Source organism: Carettochelys insculpta, chromosome 7 (genome assembly GCF_033958435.1).
Source record: "Carettochelys insculpta isolate YL-2023 chromosome 7, ASM3395843v1, whole genome shotgun sequence".
NCBI lineage: Eukaryota > Metazoa > Chordata > Testudines > Carettochelyidae > Carettochelys > Carettochelys insculpta.
This window is the reverse complement of record NC_134143.1, coordinates 1,295,858-1,311,597: the sequence shown is the minus strand read 5'-3', so window position 1 is coordinate 1,311,597 and position 15,740 is coordinate 1,295,858. Positions and strand designations below refer to the sequence as shown.

At 52.7% G+C, this 15,740-nt stretch overlaps 3 non-coding genes and 1 pseudogene across 3 annotated transcripts; 3 read left to right on the top strand and 1 right to left on the bottom strand.

Annotated features, from left to right (window-relative positions):
• The first annotated feature begins 7,676 nt into the window (after window positions 1-7,676).
• Window positions 7,677-7,876, top strand: LOC142016249 (small nucleolar RNA U3; annotated as a pseudogene).
• Window positions 7,877-11,693: 3,817 nt separating this feature from the next.
• TRNAS-AGA (transfer RNA serine (anticodon AGA)) lies at window positions 11,694-11,775 on the top strand. The gene has a single exon. It is a non-coding gene; the product is annotated as a tRNA-Ser (tRNA).
• A 1,598-nt stretch (window positions 11,776-13,373) lies between these two features.
• TRNAY-GUA (transfer RNA tyrosine (anticodon GUA)) lies at window positions 13,374-13,445 on the top strand. The gene has a single exon. It is a non-coding gene; the product is annotated as a tRNA-Tyr (tRNA).
• Window positions 13,446-14,837: 1,392 nt separating this feature from the next.
• Window positions 14,838-14,919, bottom strand: TRNAS-AGA (transfer RNA serine (anticodon AGA)). The gene has a single exon. It is a non-coding gene; the product is annotated as a tRNA-Ser (tRNA).
• Window positions 14,920-15,740: the final 821 nt, after the last annotated feature.

Genomic DNA, 15,740 nt, shown 5'->3' with positions numbered 1-15,740 from the left:
GTTCGAGTGGACCACAAGCTAAATATGAGTCAACAGTGTGATGCTGTTGCAAAAAAAAAAAAACACACATGATTCTGGGATGTGTGAACAGGCGTGTTGTGAACAAGGCAGGAGGAGTCATTCTGTTCCTCTGCTCTGCGCTGGTTAGGCCTCAGCTGGAGTATTGTGTCCAGTTCTGGGCACTGCAGTTCAGGAAAGATGTGGAGAAATAGGAAAGGGTCAAGAAAAGAGCAACAAGAATGACCAAAGGTCTAGAGAACATGAGCTATGAAGAAAGGCTGAAAGAATTGGGCTTGTTTGGTTTGGAAAAAAGAAGATTAAGGGGAGACATGATAGCGGTTTTCAGGTATCTAAAAGGATGTTATAAGGAGGAGGGAGAAAACTTGTACTTGTTAACCTCTGAGGATAGAAAAAGAGGCAATGGGCTTAAACTGCAGCGAGGGAGGTCTAGGTTGGACATTCGGAAAAAGTTCCTAACTGTCAGGGTGGTCAAACACTGAAATAAATTGCCAAGGGAGGTTGCATAATCCCCATCTCTGGAGATATTTAAGAACAGGTTGGATAGATATATATCAGGGATGGTCTAGACAGTACTTGGTCCTGCCACGAGGGCAGGGGGCTGGACTCAATGACCTCTCAAGGTCCCTTCCTGTCCTAGCACTCTATGATTCTGTGATCAATAGATGCCAGTAAATATCCATTTCACTCCAGAAACTGAAATTCCAGTTTGGAATTACTGAAGGGCACAGACAGGGCCCAGAGGAATGAGGCGACGGGAGCCCTTGGCAGAGTTGGATGTCAGGCTGTGGAGTTCTGAGGGTTCCAGATGTGCTCTTGACAGTTTTGGTTTTAACGGTTACGAAGTTTGGAGTTTGGAATGGATGTCTGCTGCCGTTCAGTAACTACTGTCTGAGCACCGTATTGTCTCACCTCCTACCATGCAGAGCTTCCCACGGCTCTGCCCATTGAAATGGATAAAACCTTTGCAGCTGGGAGTGTGTCAGGAGATAAATGTAAAATACTATAAATATTAATTCTGTCAGAACTTTGTATTAAATTCACTGAATTCTCCCTAGGGTTGAATATCACCCCTTAGACACACCCAGTTCTGGCAGCTTATCAGGAGTGGGGGATTCTGGTGTCCACGTGCAGCCCCAGTGACCTGCCACAGCAGCACAAGTGGCAGATTGCAGGCTGGGCGCCCAAGTGTGGTCGGCTTTTCCCCAAAGCCCCCAGGGCTGCAATGACACCAGCTGGCTCTGCCCACTTCAGCCAAGAGCCGAGTCAGTTCCGGGAAGGGGAATGCCCAGTATTTGCTGCAGACCGGGCCTAGTCTGAACTGAGGAAGCTGAAACTAGCCCTGTTCCCCAGCCCAGAGGGAGCCAGGGCTGCAGTGAGCCCTGTGAAAAGTCTCCAGGAGGAAGCGACGTGTCCCGTCTGTCTGGAGCATTTCAAGGACCCCGTGATTACAGATCGTGGGTACAACTTCTGCCCAGCCTGCCTCAGCCAGTGCTGGGGGGGGCCCGATCCAGCCCCCTCCTGCCCTCAGTGCAGAGAGACTGTGTGGCAGAGACACCTCCGGCCCAACAGGCAGCTGCAAACGTAGTGGAACTGCTCAGAGGGCTGAGTTTGCTGGCAGTGAAGGGAGCCGGAGGGGACGGGGTGTGTGGGGAGCATCAGAAGGCTCTGAAACTGTTCTGTGTAAAGGATCAAAGCCCCATCTGTGTAGTCTGTGATGGACCCTGGGCTCACCGCGCTCACACGGTGCTGCCCACAGAGGAGGCTGCCCAGGAGCACAAGGGCGGGAAATTCAGTCTTACATTTAAATTGAATCACTGGCTGGTTTGATTGGCACTTTCCTGACACACTCGTCATTCAGCCCGTGAAACCTTCCTGGCACAGGAGAGGCTGTAAGGAAATAACGGATCTCTCAGTGCGGGAACAGAGGCAAACTCTCCAGTGTCAAATGAGAGCTGGTGTGGGGCACTTCCTGTGAGGTACTAAACCCTTCTGCAGGGCAGCCCCCGTTGGGGAACTGGGGCCGCTTGGGACCGAGGGGAAGGGGTTAAGGGACAGTGAGGCTAAATCCTAAGGGCGGGGGGGTGGTTTACGCCAGAATGCTGCCTTTGGGCTGGAGGAGAGGGAATTGGGAACTGGAGTTGCTATCAGTGACTTATATCATAGAATTTCCTGATATTAACTGTGTTTCCATCTCAGTAGTTGTGAGAGACCCTGAGGAGACCTGGACTTTGTGCAACACACTTATACACACTTATACACACCTACACTTATACACCCTTGACTCCATCTGCTGGGCAGCAGACTGTGAGGTAAATTGGGGTAGTGACTGCAACCTCTGGTACATGGTGAGAAGGCTTCCACCCTCCCCCAGTGTCATGGGTTCCCATCACATCCCCTCCTAGGCAGTTTCTTTCTTGCATTGATATTGATTTTCTCAGCCAATACAGCAGGTGTCTCCCAGCTTGCACTGGTGTCTTGGCCTTTGGTAGCACACGGCTGTTCTTGTTCTCCGATTTGGTGGAAGCAAAGACAGTACAAATGGATAATTCCATCCTCTTTGGAGTGTGGCAGAGGATTTTCTTCTCTTCATTTCTGTCCTCACCTGCCCAAGGAGGAGAGAAGAAAACTTTTCCCCAGCTGACTGTCCCCCTTCAGTGCTCTGCAGCTTCAGGGCTTTCTGCATTCGCTCCAGCTGTGCACTGGGCATGTACATGAGCTATGATTATCCAGGGGACGGTGAGAAATGTGGAGCTCGGTGCTCATCCGACTCACTTACACAAGGACAAGAGATGGAGAGTTCAAAAGTGTGATGGGAAAAGTGTCATTGAGAAGGGGAAGGTGATGGTTTGTGTTAAATAAACCTGGGGCTGCCGGAGGGGAGGTGGCAGCCTGGCTGGGGTGTCTGTGGCTGTCTGCAGGGCAGGCATGACGGTGACCCCCTGAACAGTATGGAACATACGTGCTATTGGGAGAAAGCTTTTGCACATGCTGGGGACAGGAGCGGAGCAGTCACTGAAGCAGGCAGCTTGTGCGCCATTACCTGTGCAGGGGCTCAGAGCTGGGTAGAGCAGTAAAGGTGGAACAAGCCTGCACTGCTGTGAGGAAGGGACACTGAGGCAGTCCTACTGAGGAGTTTAACTCAGATTGCAAGAGGCAGAGTCCTGAGCTCTGTGCTTTACACCAGAGGACCGGCTGCTTGTGTATCACTGACTCTTCTCTCCCCCAGCTTACACGCTGCACTCTGCCTTTAGGGCTTGTTTCCATCTGCTCCCTCTCCTGGGCCTGGCAGGGCTGTGACTGTGCTGCTGGGCCTCCTGTGCACTGGGGCTGGAGCCTGGGAACACCACGTCTGCCTCTCCTAAGTGCTGTGGGTGCAACCAATGGCAAGAAGAGAATCCATTGAGGGTCTTGCATTTTGCTGTCCTGGTTTTTGAAGGGGTCCCTGGGCGGTGGCAGGAAACACTGAGCAGATATGAACATTGTTGGTTGGAAGGTTTGTCTCTGTTTCTCCTCCTTGTGAGAAAGGCGAATTGGAGAAGCTGTTGCACCACTGCTACTGATGAAGTTTTTAGAAGTTCTTCGTACCCTTTGCTTGCCCGTTCTTCGAAGGGAAACTTGCTGATGCACTGGCTCCCGAGAACACTTCAGAAAAGCACCAAAACACCAGTGTGTATTTTCTGCAGTGTACTGGTTAGCACATGGGTCTAACTTGTAACTAGTCGCTTGTTCTAAGCCAGGTAGAAACAGTCCTGCTACCTCTTCTGTGGGGCCAGCTCATTTCTGGAAGAATCCTTAAGAGCTCTGCCTTCTTCCTCATTGGTTATTTTTTTCCTTTCATGAAACTTTAATATCTAAGGATGGGGGAGAATAGGAGACAATAAGATCTCCCATCACCTGGGTGCTTGGTTGCCACCTATTTTGCAAAGATGATGATAGAAGAATTCCAACCCTCAAGGTGGCAAACTGGCAGTTTCTCCTTCATCCATTTCTTTTCAGCTAAAGTCAAAGCACGTCCCAGCGTTAGGTCAGGGTGACTGTGTATAAAAACCTGCTGTGCTGAAGAATTGCTGTTTGGTGTTGAAAGAGTTGTGCTACAGTTGTGTATGGAAACTGTCCGCCTGACTCATAAAATATTAAAGAAAATTAGTGGCTCAAGAGCATTCTTTCCAGCAGTGTCGAGATGGCTGCGTGGTCTAAGGTGCCAGATGTAAGATACTGTCTTTCCTTTCCCTGGATGTTCTGGCCTCCAGAAGGAAAGGTGGGTTCAAATCCATTTCCTGAGGCGAGTGGCTTTCTCCACATGCTGAACTGGCCTTGATTCAATGCCTCACCGAACAGCGCACCAGTGGTTGCTTTGGATTTCTGTTAGAGCAGGGGCAAGACTGAGGCAGAATTCAGATATGAACCTCTCGGGAGAGTGAAGGTGAACCTCCCACTCTGGCAGTGAGACCACACAGTCAAGGGGCCAACACCCACCATCTGCACCAGGCTTCTCTTCTCTGCTCTGAGAACTGCATGAATACCAGCTCTGTAATGCAGCACAGGAGCTGTGTCACCAGCCCCACCGGGTAGCTGAGCCTTGGGTTAGTTGGCTGGTCTCAGCCTGTGGCCAGAAGGATGCCCCGGGAAGGGGAGGGAGACACACACCTGTCTGTGGTGCCTGCAGCGCCCTGGGGGTGTGGAAGGGAAGGGAGAAAAGAAAACAGGCTGAGTCCCTCTCTGCTCACACAGGGGATGGGAACTGCTGTGGAGATTTCAATAGCATCAAGGGGCTCAGAAAGAGCCAAAGGCATTAACTTGAGCCCATCAAACTCCCTTTTACACTTCCCTGTTTCCTTCTCTCCCCTATTGCTCTGCCTCTGGCTTTTAAAGCTGCTCACCCAGCTCAGGCCTTCCCCCTCCTTAGCCACACAGGGGCAGGCTGAGCCTCAGGCTGATCAAAGGCAACCAAGGGAACAAGGGATCAAACCCTCCCAGACACACAATCCCACCTGACACCATCACAGAATCCACCTGCAATCAGCATCAAACAGCAAACACCCAGCGAACTCACTTCACTGCCACCAAACCACAGTGCACCCACTGGCACCTCTCCAGCAGCGCCTTCTGCTGCTCCCCATCTTACGGTCCCCAGTCTCAGGCCCCTGGCCAAGACTCCATGTTAAGTCACCAAAATTGTTCTGTCCCAAATCAGGCCTAGTTGGCAGACAAACGAGTGGGGGGTCCCAGCCACCGTTCCCTTTTTGCTGCCTTACAAAAAGAGACTTGGGGAGAAAAATCACCTACTTGAGCAAGTTCCATCTTTGTGCTGCAGCCGCCGTCGGTCTTCCCTGTAAGCTGTGGGCTCGTGCGAGTGCTCAGCAGAGTTTCCAATGCTCCCCAGCCCGTTAGCAGAGCATCCCCAGCTTGGTTTCTTGTTTCTACTGATGGTGCACATTTGCTCAGTCACGAGTGTGCATAAAATGCATTCCACACCTGCATGGAAAAGGTCAGAGGGAACATTGACCCCCAGCTCCTGGGACCCGACACCATTTTCATCCCAGCCCTGAAAAATGTCCTCATCAGATTGGGTTGGGCCAGAAAGAGCCGGATCATCGCTTAATAAATAATATTTCCAGCCCAAGGCAAAGGGCACAGACCAGGCTTTCACCATGTGGGGCCGGAAGACCATGAGCATCAGGATGCCTGAGCTGGGTCCACAAGAGCCTAAAAGATGAGTTGCCTTGATTTTAGCCAAATACGACCACCACCACCAGCTTCGGCTGAACTGGAAACACCACCTGGGAAGTGAGACTAAGACCTTGTCTATATTACACCATTAGGTTAATGTCAGCTGCCCTGCACTGACCTAGCTGTGGAAGTGACAACGATTCCTCAGCTTTCATCCCCTATTAGCCCTCCTCTATTTGTGATACCTTGATGACATCTTTATGATTTGGACTCATGGTATAGAGATTCTAGAAAAATTCCACAGAGACTTTTACAATCTACACCCCACCTTCAACTCATGCCTCGATTACTCCACGCAAGAGATACATTTCCTGGACATTACAATACTAATCAAGGATGGTCTGATCAGGACCACACTATACCGGAAACCCACTGATCGCTATACTTACCTACACGCTTCTAGCTTCCATCCTGCACACATAAAGAGAGCCATTGTTTACAGTCAAGCCCTTAGATTCAATTGCATTTGCTCTGATCCAACTGACAGATTCCAAAAACTACAAGATCTCTACAAAATATTCATAAACTTGAATTACCCACCAGGAGAAATAAAAAAAACAAATTGACAGGACCAGACGAATACCCAGAGACCAGCAGCTCCAAGACAGGCCCTAAAAAGCCAAGAACAGAACACCACTGGTCATCACCTACAGCCCCCAACTCAAACCACTGCAATGCATTATCAAAGACTTACAACCTATCCTTAATCGAGATGCCACACTCCAGAAGGCCCTTGGTGACAGGCCTGTTCTCTTCTCCAGACAACTTCCCAACGTTACGAGGATTCTGACCAATATCTACAGTCTAGCCCGCAGGAACACCAGTTTTGGGACTTTTCCTTGCAACAAAGCCCGCTACCAGCTTTATCCACATATCTATTCTGGAGATACCATCACTAGACCAAACCAGATTATTCACAGAATCCCAGGCACATTCTCATGTTCCTCTGCTAACATCATTTATGCCATCATGTGCCAACAATGCCCAGATGCTTTGTATATTGAATAGACTTCAAACTCTGTGCGACAAAGAGTTAAAGGGCACAAAACAGACATCAAAACACTCCTGATCCACAAAACAGTTAGTCCACATTTTAATGGAGTGGGCCATTCTGTTAATGACTGAAGAGTTTGCGTTTTATTGAAGAAGAATTTTCAGTCTGCTTTGGAAAGAGAAACTGCTGAACTCTCTTTCATATTCTAATTCCACACAGTAACACTTGGTTTCAACCAGGATGCGAATTTTCTGGGACTTTATAGGGGCTCTTTCGCATACTTGGTTTAATCTAATTCTTGACCCTCGCCCCGCCCTGCCACTCTGCTCTCTTATTTGCTCACATTGATAATTTTTTTCTGATTTGTCAACCTTGATTTCTGTTTTTGTTTCTCTGTGTCTAAAATATTGAGTCTGTTCTGGGCTGGCTCTGGTCTGAAGAAGTGGGTCTGTCCCACCAAAGCTCACCTCATAAATTATTTTGTTAGTCTTTAAAGTGCTACTTGACTGCTTTTTTGTTGTCATTTCAATTGGTGCCTGTTGATTTCAGTGCCTCTCTACTTTCCTTTTACATCACCTGCACAGCTGGCCAGAAGGAACTAACCTGTCAGAGTCCTCTGTGCCTGATACCTGTCACATGACAGCCTGTAAGAAAAGTGGCAGATTGGGGAAGTAAAAGTGAGAGGGTTTGATTGACTCCAAAGGGCGCTGTATGCTAATCAGGAGAGGTGTGTCTGCAAACAGCCACATGCAACCACCTCTGATACGCTGCGTCCCAAAGCGGGTGAATTGGGCTTCAGCGAAAGGGGTGGTTGGTTTTAGACTTTTGTCCCTTAGTTCGAGGAGGGTGGAAGCAGCTGTTTGAAAATGTTCCCCATGGGCAGGAAGCTTGTGCCTGTTCTGCTGGGTGTGCAGCTGAGGAGTATTTGGTTAAGACTGTACTTTTTGGGATCATTTCTGTAGTGTGTAGCTAGAGAAGTGCATGTGGGTGTTCTTGGTCTTACCAACCATGATGATGAATTGAAGTGTTCTCTTCTGAGCATGAGGTAAGCAGGCAGTGCTGCTGTTTGCTTTTGATGACTGTTCTTGTTTTCTCTTGGAAGCAAGAAGAAGAGAACCTAGTCTGAGTGGTTGGTTCTTATTGTAAAGTTTAAAAGAAGTTTTTAGAATGAGGAAAATTGCGTTAGCAGCTTTTACATGAAATGTTCAGAAACAGATAGAATGAAAATGGTGTTTAAGAGTTTCTGTTTCTTAATTGTTAAAAAAATTTTATCCTTTTTTGAGGTACACACACATTTCCTTTGTTACACTATGCTGCAATCTTCATGTGGGGATCTGGTTCTGCTTTTCTACCCTTTTCTCCGTGGCTGGCTGAGTCTACACCACAGTGTGATGTCAAAAGACAAACTTTCCAAAGCCACCTTCTGACAGATCAGCGTTCGAAAGTGAGCGTCCACACGCCCCAAGCGAAAGGAGATTGTGAGCTGCTCTTTGAAAAGACCAGGCCCTTGGTTTGCAAGGAAGAAGCCACATGTGCTCTTTTGGGAGAAAAGGGCCAGAAAATGCTGTGGCTGCGCTAGCAAGGCAGATAAGCCTTTCTGGGGGCTGCAGCCTGGTCTTCCTTTAAAGGGCTCCTCCAAAACACACTCATTCTGCACTTGCCAAGGGCTGGCTTGTACCCAGAGCACCGAGAACTCAACTACATGGAGAAGCCACTTGGTGGCACACAATGGCCCCCAGAGACTCCCTGGTGCCTGACCCATCCAGGCCATGGTCAGCCTGTAGGCACTGCTCCGAGCTGCCACCCTCCAGCAGCGAGTGATGGGACAGGCTGGTTCTGGGGGACTGGAATGACACCCGCTGGCCCCACAACTTCAGTATGACAAAGAGGCGATTTCTGGAGCTAAGTCATTGGCCCTCCCCGGCCCCCCAGCACCATGACACACAGGTGCCGCCCACACTCCCCTTGCACAAGTGGGTAGCCATTGCTACTTGGAGGCTCACTACCCTGGACAGCCACCAGTCATTTGGCCATCAATTGGGGGCGGGCAGGGCCACCATTGTGGCTGTTCTGCTGGAGGTAGAGCATGCTTGGGGCACCTCCCCACCATGGGGAGGAGGGCTACCAGGCAAGGGGGACCCTCAGAGACAGGGGAGAGGGACAGGGTGGGGTGGCTGGGACCTGGTGGGGGGAGGGGAAGGGGATGCATGGAGCACCCCACCACGCACACATGGACATGTTCCCGCCACACACCATTCAGGTCTTCTGGGCAATCAAAAACAACCTACTTTACTGGGTTGTCCATGTCTGGGATCTGCAAGTCACCCTAATGGGGGCTGAGAAGCTGGACTTCCCCAAGTGCTTCAGAGCTCTGGATGGGACCCACATTGCTATCCAGGCCCCAGAATGCAGCACAGGCATCTTCATCAATTGCAAGGGGTACCATTTTGGGGTGCTCCAGACCTGCGTGGACACCAAGGGGCAATTTATGGCATTCTGTGTGGGTTTGTCTGGGTGAGCCCACAATGCAGGTATCTTCCAACTCATGGCTCTGCTGCAGCATGCAGGAGAAGACATCCATCCCAACCTGGGAACTACCAAATGGGGACACCACTAGCCCCCCGATATAATGCCCAATGCCATTTACCCCTTGCATGAGTGGCTGATGTGGCCCTACATGGGACACACTGAGCCCATCCAGGACATTTTTATTTAGTTCCTAAACTGGGCTTGCAATATTAGGTGGCTGAAGGGCACGTTCAGGGCCCCCTCAGGATACTGGAGGTCATCCCACGCAATGTACCAGATGTGGTGGGTGCATGCTGCTCCCTCCACAACACCGTGGAGGTAAAGCAAGAGCCGTTCATGCAGGGGTGGGTTTTGGGTCTGGCCATGGCTCCAAGCAGCTGGCTGCTTTCCCATGCTGTCAGGCACAGAGTGTCAGGGTGCAGGTCAGTAAGTTCCTCTGGGAGGCCTTTGTCCGGGGTACCATGTGACCCCCCAACATACAGCCACCACCACAACTCCCTTCCCACGCACCCACCTCTTACTATGAACCCCACCCCCCCAACACTCCCATACCCTCCCGGCCTCCCAATAGACACCAGGGACACGGGAGTGTTGCTAAAGAAAGTATTTCATGAAACTCTGGCAATGGATTCCAAACTGCATAAAGAGACCTGTAAACGATTGACAAGAGGGATGGGGGACTATAGACAATGGGGTCCTGGGGTGGGCAGTGGGGGCAATGGAACTTAGAGGAGGTCTTGGAGAGGGGGTGGGGTAACAGAAGTCAGAAAGGGCTCTGGGGAGCAGGTGGGAGGCCACAGTCCATATTCTCACAAGGGCTGGGTTGGAGCTGGGACCATCAGGAGGTAGGGACAAGGAACGGGTCCAGTGGGCTCAGGCTTGGGCTCACTGGGGGCTACAGGAAGGGAGGGAGGGGATGGGGGAAGGTTGGGTGGGAGCAGGGCACCAATGTCAGGGTCTGTGGGTGGATGGGTGGGGGGAACTGTGGGACACTGTGAGGGACGTGTGGAGGGAGGAGCTGCAGGGGCTGTGGGAGGGACTGGTGATGGGGTGGGAGGCTGAGCCAGGCACGTGGTCACAGCCTGTGTGAGGGTGTCCAGGCTGCCTGCCACCCAACCCCAGGCCTCCTGCTCCATCACCAGCCTCTCCTGCATGACAGCAGTCACGTCCTGCAGGGGGGTGGTGTGAGCAGTGACAGCAGCAGCTTCCTCCTCCCCACAGTGGCACCAGCACATGCCCCAGCACTGGCCCCATGTGGGCGCTCTTAGGGGTGCAGTTCCAGCCCCCTCGCCCTCTGGTGTGGGCCTTTCTGGCTTGTGTACAGGCCTTGTCTGGCCCCTGGATGGTGCAGCTCTGGAGACAGAAGGGGACCCAAGGAAAGGCCATCAGTACCATGACCTGGCCCTGGGGGCTGTGAGCCCCCCTCCACCTTGTCCCCCCATCTGGCCCGGGGTCCCTGAGGGATCTGTGTGGCTGGGGGGTCCCTGCGAGGGTGGGACATACGCAGTGTAGGTCAGCCTCCCTCCCTGGGCATGCAGCCTGTGGTGCTGTCCTCAGGGGCAGGTGCTGAGTGTTGCATGAGGCCCCCATTGAGGCTGAGGGAGCACAGCCATGTGGGGTGCATCCAGACTGGAGCTGGTGGCTGTGTGAGTGGGCCACTGCTGGCCTCCCCTCCCCTTGTGCCAGGCATCCAACATGCACGAAATCGACCTTGGTGTCCCTAGAGGAACTCAGGGGAGGCCCAGGTGGAGGGGGCCCAGATGGAGACCTCTGAGGACACAGAGATGATGAGGGCCCCATTGCTGGAACCCCTGTCATGGCTCTGGGCTTCTGTTCCTGTGCCTGTTGGGTGGGAGCTGCTGCCTGCTACTGGTCCTGACACCTCCTGCAGCCCCCTGGCAAGCGCCATCTGAGCTGGTGGTTTGTAGGACATGGGTGGTCAGTGTTGCCTCCTTGGGTCCCAGGAGGCCGTTGAGCTCCTGGAAGTGGGGCAGGTAGCGGCCACTGCCCCTCGGGTGGCTGGCCTCATCCTGGGCCTGGCAGTCGGCCTGCCACAGTTCCTTCACTTTTCTCCGCAGTAGTTCAGCTGTTCAGGTGGGGTGACCCTCGGAGCTCAGGCCAGAGAACAGGTGGCTGAAGGCTGCAGCATCCTGGCACCAGCCAGTCATGTGGAGCAGCAGCTCCTCATTCCCCAGAGTGTCAGAAGTCCTTATACTCAGTCTCACTCCAGGAGGGGCCCTCGTCTGCGTCCCCTGGCTGGGCTCCTGACACACCTCAGATGGCTTGAAGGTGGCTGGGGCTGAAGAAAGGGGAGGGCAGTAAACCCCACCAGCTGTCTGGCAGTGTTTCTCACCAGCCTCGGCCCACCGAGCATTCACCAGGGTCTCTGGCCTGGGTGGGGGGCAGAAGTGACCTCACAGTTGTGATGGTCAAGTGGTTAAGGTATTGGACTAGAAATCCCATAGGGTTTCCCTGTGCAGGTTCAAATCCTGCTCACAGCGAGGCCTGTGTTGTAGCCACATCCTGGAACTGGGACACTACAGCAGCACAGACCCTGAGACACTGCCCAGGGGCTGTCTGTGACCAGTGTGTGGAAGAGGCCAGGGGAGTCTGTGCCTGGGGGAAATGCTGACCCTGGGATGTGGTCGCTGCTCTGGCTGCTGCTGGGCCCAGCTTGTCTCCTGTGTCAGCCCAACAATGTGATGCTCACCTGTGTAATGCCTGGGCAAGGAGTGGGCAGTCCTGGTTCAGCTGCAGCCAGAGATAGGGCAGCTGCCTCTAAGGGAAGGGCCTGTTCCCAAGGCTGGCTCAGGGGCTCTGGTCTCTGCCAGCTCCTGAGCTGTGCAGTACACAGCTGGGAAAGGGACGGACACTTGCCCAAGGGGGAATGAAAGTCACAATCTCCTCTCTGCCCCAACAGCAATAGACTCATCTACAGAACCAGACACAGGCCAGCATCCCTTCCTATGGTTCTCCCACAGGTTGTGGGGACCAGCTCAGTGCAGGGCCAAAAAGGGGGCACAGCATAAAAACTGTCATCACCCCTGTTCTGGGGCAGCTGCCACAGCTGGGAGACCCCGGCTCCTCTGCTCTCTGGGGCAGAGTCAGTGATGCTCCTTTGCATACCCACAATGCATTGCGTGGTGTGTCCAGAGTCCCTCATCCACGCGCTGCCTTTGCTCCTGGAGCCTCTGGTTCTGGGGCCGAAATTCAGCTGGAAGCACCTCTGGACAATGGGCTGCACAAAGGGGAGGCTTTCTGGGTTGTCTGTGTCATCACTGTGATGTGAGAAGAATTTGCTTCTCCCTGCTCCAGCTCCTTCAGTTGGTTTGGTGTGTAATTTTCCTTGTAATTTTTTTCTTGCTTGTTTAATTTTTAATTTTTGTCTGTTTGTTTATAAAGCTGTCTGTGCAAAGAGGCATGTGAGAATTTTTATCCAGTTTGTGGTTGATGTGTGTTAATAGCTTGATTTTTTTGTGTATTTCCTTGAATGTTTCTTGCTGTTTCACACCATTTTTTTCAAATGTACTTGCTGTGCTGTGTGGATGGTGCTGTGATTTTGTTAAACTTTTTGTGTGTTGTATAATTTTTGCCTTTTTAAGCTGTGGGTCACTGTATTCTGGAGTAGCAGGGAGGGTAGGTAGTAGGCTGAAGGCTTTGTTTGCGTCAAAGGAGACACATTGTAAAAAGCTCGAGGGTTCTCACTTTCCAAAAGAATGAGGCGCTTTCTAGCATACAGAACGCGTGTTATGTAGAAGTGCAGCAAAAGACAGAACCATCTGCTTCCCACCTGAGGCAACTCCCCCAGCCTTTTCCAATGTGGGCATCTTTAACATTGTACATTCCTCTAATGCTGCCCTGATGGCACTTGTGTCGAGGGCCAAAAGGAAAAGCCCCTTTTACCAGCACGAGTTGGATGAGAATCAGGCTCTTTATCTGGCAGTGCCGGGCTCAAGCCCTTCTCTGGGCAGCTGGCTGTTAATTTGCTTTGTGCCCTGGAGCCCAACAAAACCTGCCTACAGCTGGAATAGTGGCCCAGGCTCCAGACTGTGGGGTGATGCCCTCGAATGGAAAGCTCACTAGAAAGCTTCCCCAACTGGCCATGATTGTACAGTGGTTAGTACTCTGCACTGTAGCTGCAGAAACCTTGGTTCAAATCCAAGTCATGGCAGTGATAGCCCAGCACAGGGCTGCTACTACTTTTATTTTCACCAAAAGGGCGGTGAAGCACTGCAAGGCGTCACCTGAAGAGGTGGTGAAATCTACATCCCTGGAGGTTTTTAAGCCCGGGCTTGACGAAGCCCTGGCTGGGACGATTTAGTTGGGGTTGCTCCTGCTTTGGGGAGGAGGCTGGACTCAATGATCTCCTGAGGTCCCTTCCAGCCCCAGGATTCTGTGGTTCTAAGCCCATAGCCACAGGAATGGGCCTGGAAAACACAGGGTCTGTCTGGTGGAAGCTTTGTAGGGCCAGGTGCTGAGAAAGCCCCGGGCAGAGAGAGGGAGTCCTGGGAGACACAGGATCTCCAGAGAAACAATGAGGACACAGTCCATGCTGCCAGCTGAGGGTGAGAGGTGTCCAGAGGGCAATGCCAGCCAGCCCCAAAGGGTGAGGGGCAGGTGGGGAGGGCTGGAGCCATTGTTCAGGGCTCTGCTTCCTGCAGTCTGAGTTCAATGTCAGAGGCACCTCCTGGGGCTGCCTTACTGAGGCACAGCCCTAAAGCTCTCTGAGCTGCTTCCCTCTCCTGTCCTGCACGAGAGTGAGTGGGGTGACTGGCGCCTGGTGGAGCCAGGTCTTTGGCCCAGCCAGATGGAAGGGTTCAGGCGATCGGTTGGTGCGCTGGAACTTGGCAGTGTGCCCAGAGCTCCCTGGAGTCCTGAGGCTGGTCTGATCTTGTGAGCCTGGGGCAGCCCTCCCTGGAAATGCCGTGTCTCTCCTGCTGAAGGCTCTGGTGCAGTGAGAAGTGATTTAAACTCCCCACTCGCATGTCCACAGTGCTCTTCTGACCCCAATAGGCCCCCTGCCGCCCACCCCTGCAGTGTGGGAAACAAAAGTTTGTGACCAAGAGAAAACAAAGGAACAGGACGGGAGGTGTTACAAGGCAGCTCACAGGCATACAAAGCTTTCAGAAGCCTTCTTCCACGCCGTGCTGGGGAGTGTGCAGGCCTGATATTCCCTCTGCAGCACACCCCCAGCTGGGGCAGGTCATTCAGTGCTTTTCTCAGAGCTCTGATTGTACAAAGGTGACCCCAGAGGGGAGGAGCAGGAACCTGGGAGAGGTGCAGCCTCCCTCTGACCTTCCTGGTGCCATGTGGCTTGTGTTTTCTCTGTCCCAGCCACAAGCTGCCCAACATGTAACCTGGAAGCCTCAGGGTTATGTGCATGGGCACTGCCAAACCCACCTGCTGAGCCTTCAGCTGGGCCCAGCAGCAGCCAGAGCAGTGACCCAACCACAGTCTCCCCAGCCCTATTATACACACTGGTCACAGACAGCCCCTGGGCAGTGTCTCAGGGTGTGTGCTGCTCTGTTGTCCTGGTTCCAGGATGTGGCTAAAACACAGCCCTCGCTGTGAGCAGGATTTGAACCTGCGCAGGGAAACCCTATTGGATTTCTAATCCAACGCCTTAACCACTCGGCCATCACAGCTCCAAGACTGTTTTTTTCTGAAGGCCAGAGACCCTGGTGAATGCTCGGTGGGGGAGAAGGAGGTTCACTGGCCCGGGGGCAACTTGTCACTTGATAGCTGTGTTTTGAGCACACTGCTGTACGCCGGTGAAACATGGACTTTGCACTCAAAACAAGAGCAGCGGCTCAACACATTCCACATGCGCTGCCTTAGGCGCATACTCGGTATCTCATGGCAGGACAAGGTCCCCAGTAGCACAGTGCTTGAGAGGGCACCGCCTCCACGTTCACCCTTCTCAAACAGAGGCGTATGCGCTGGCTGGGCCATGTCTCACGCATGACGGATGGCCGAATACCGAAGCGCCTCCTCTTCGGCCAACTGGCGTCTGGAAAGAGGCCGAAAGGGCCACCTAAATTGCGCTACAAGGACACGTGCAAGTGTGACCTCAGTGCTCTCTCTATCAGTGCGAACACCTGGCATTCGCTCGCCTCAGACACGCATGTCTGGAAACAGGGAGTGAAGGAAGCGCTTGTTATGTATGAAACTGCCTTGGTGAAGGAAGCGGAAGGCAGGAGAGCCCTCAGAGAGGTCCGTGCCCGTGACCCCAGAGCGACGTCTGCCTCCTGCTGCTCACTGTGCGGAAAGGACTGCCACTCCCGCCTTGGATTGCACAGCCACAGGAGACACTGCGCGGATCAGTCCAGCTGGGGCGCAAACCCAGGATCCCTTGGGATCGAAGGATGCCTACAACTAATGAAAAAAGAGCCGGGGTGGGGTGGAAACCACATGCGCAGTAATTCATATTTCTGCATGTTGCCCTTTTAGCCCCCCTCCCACCCTT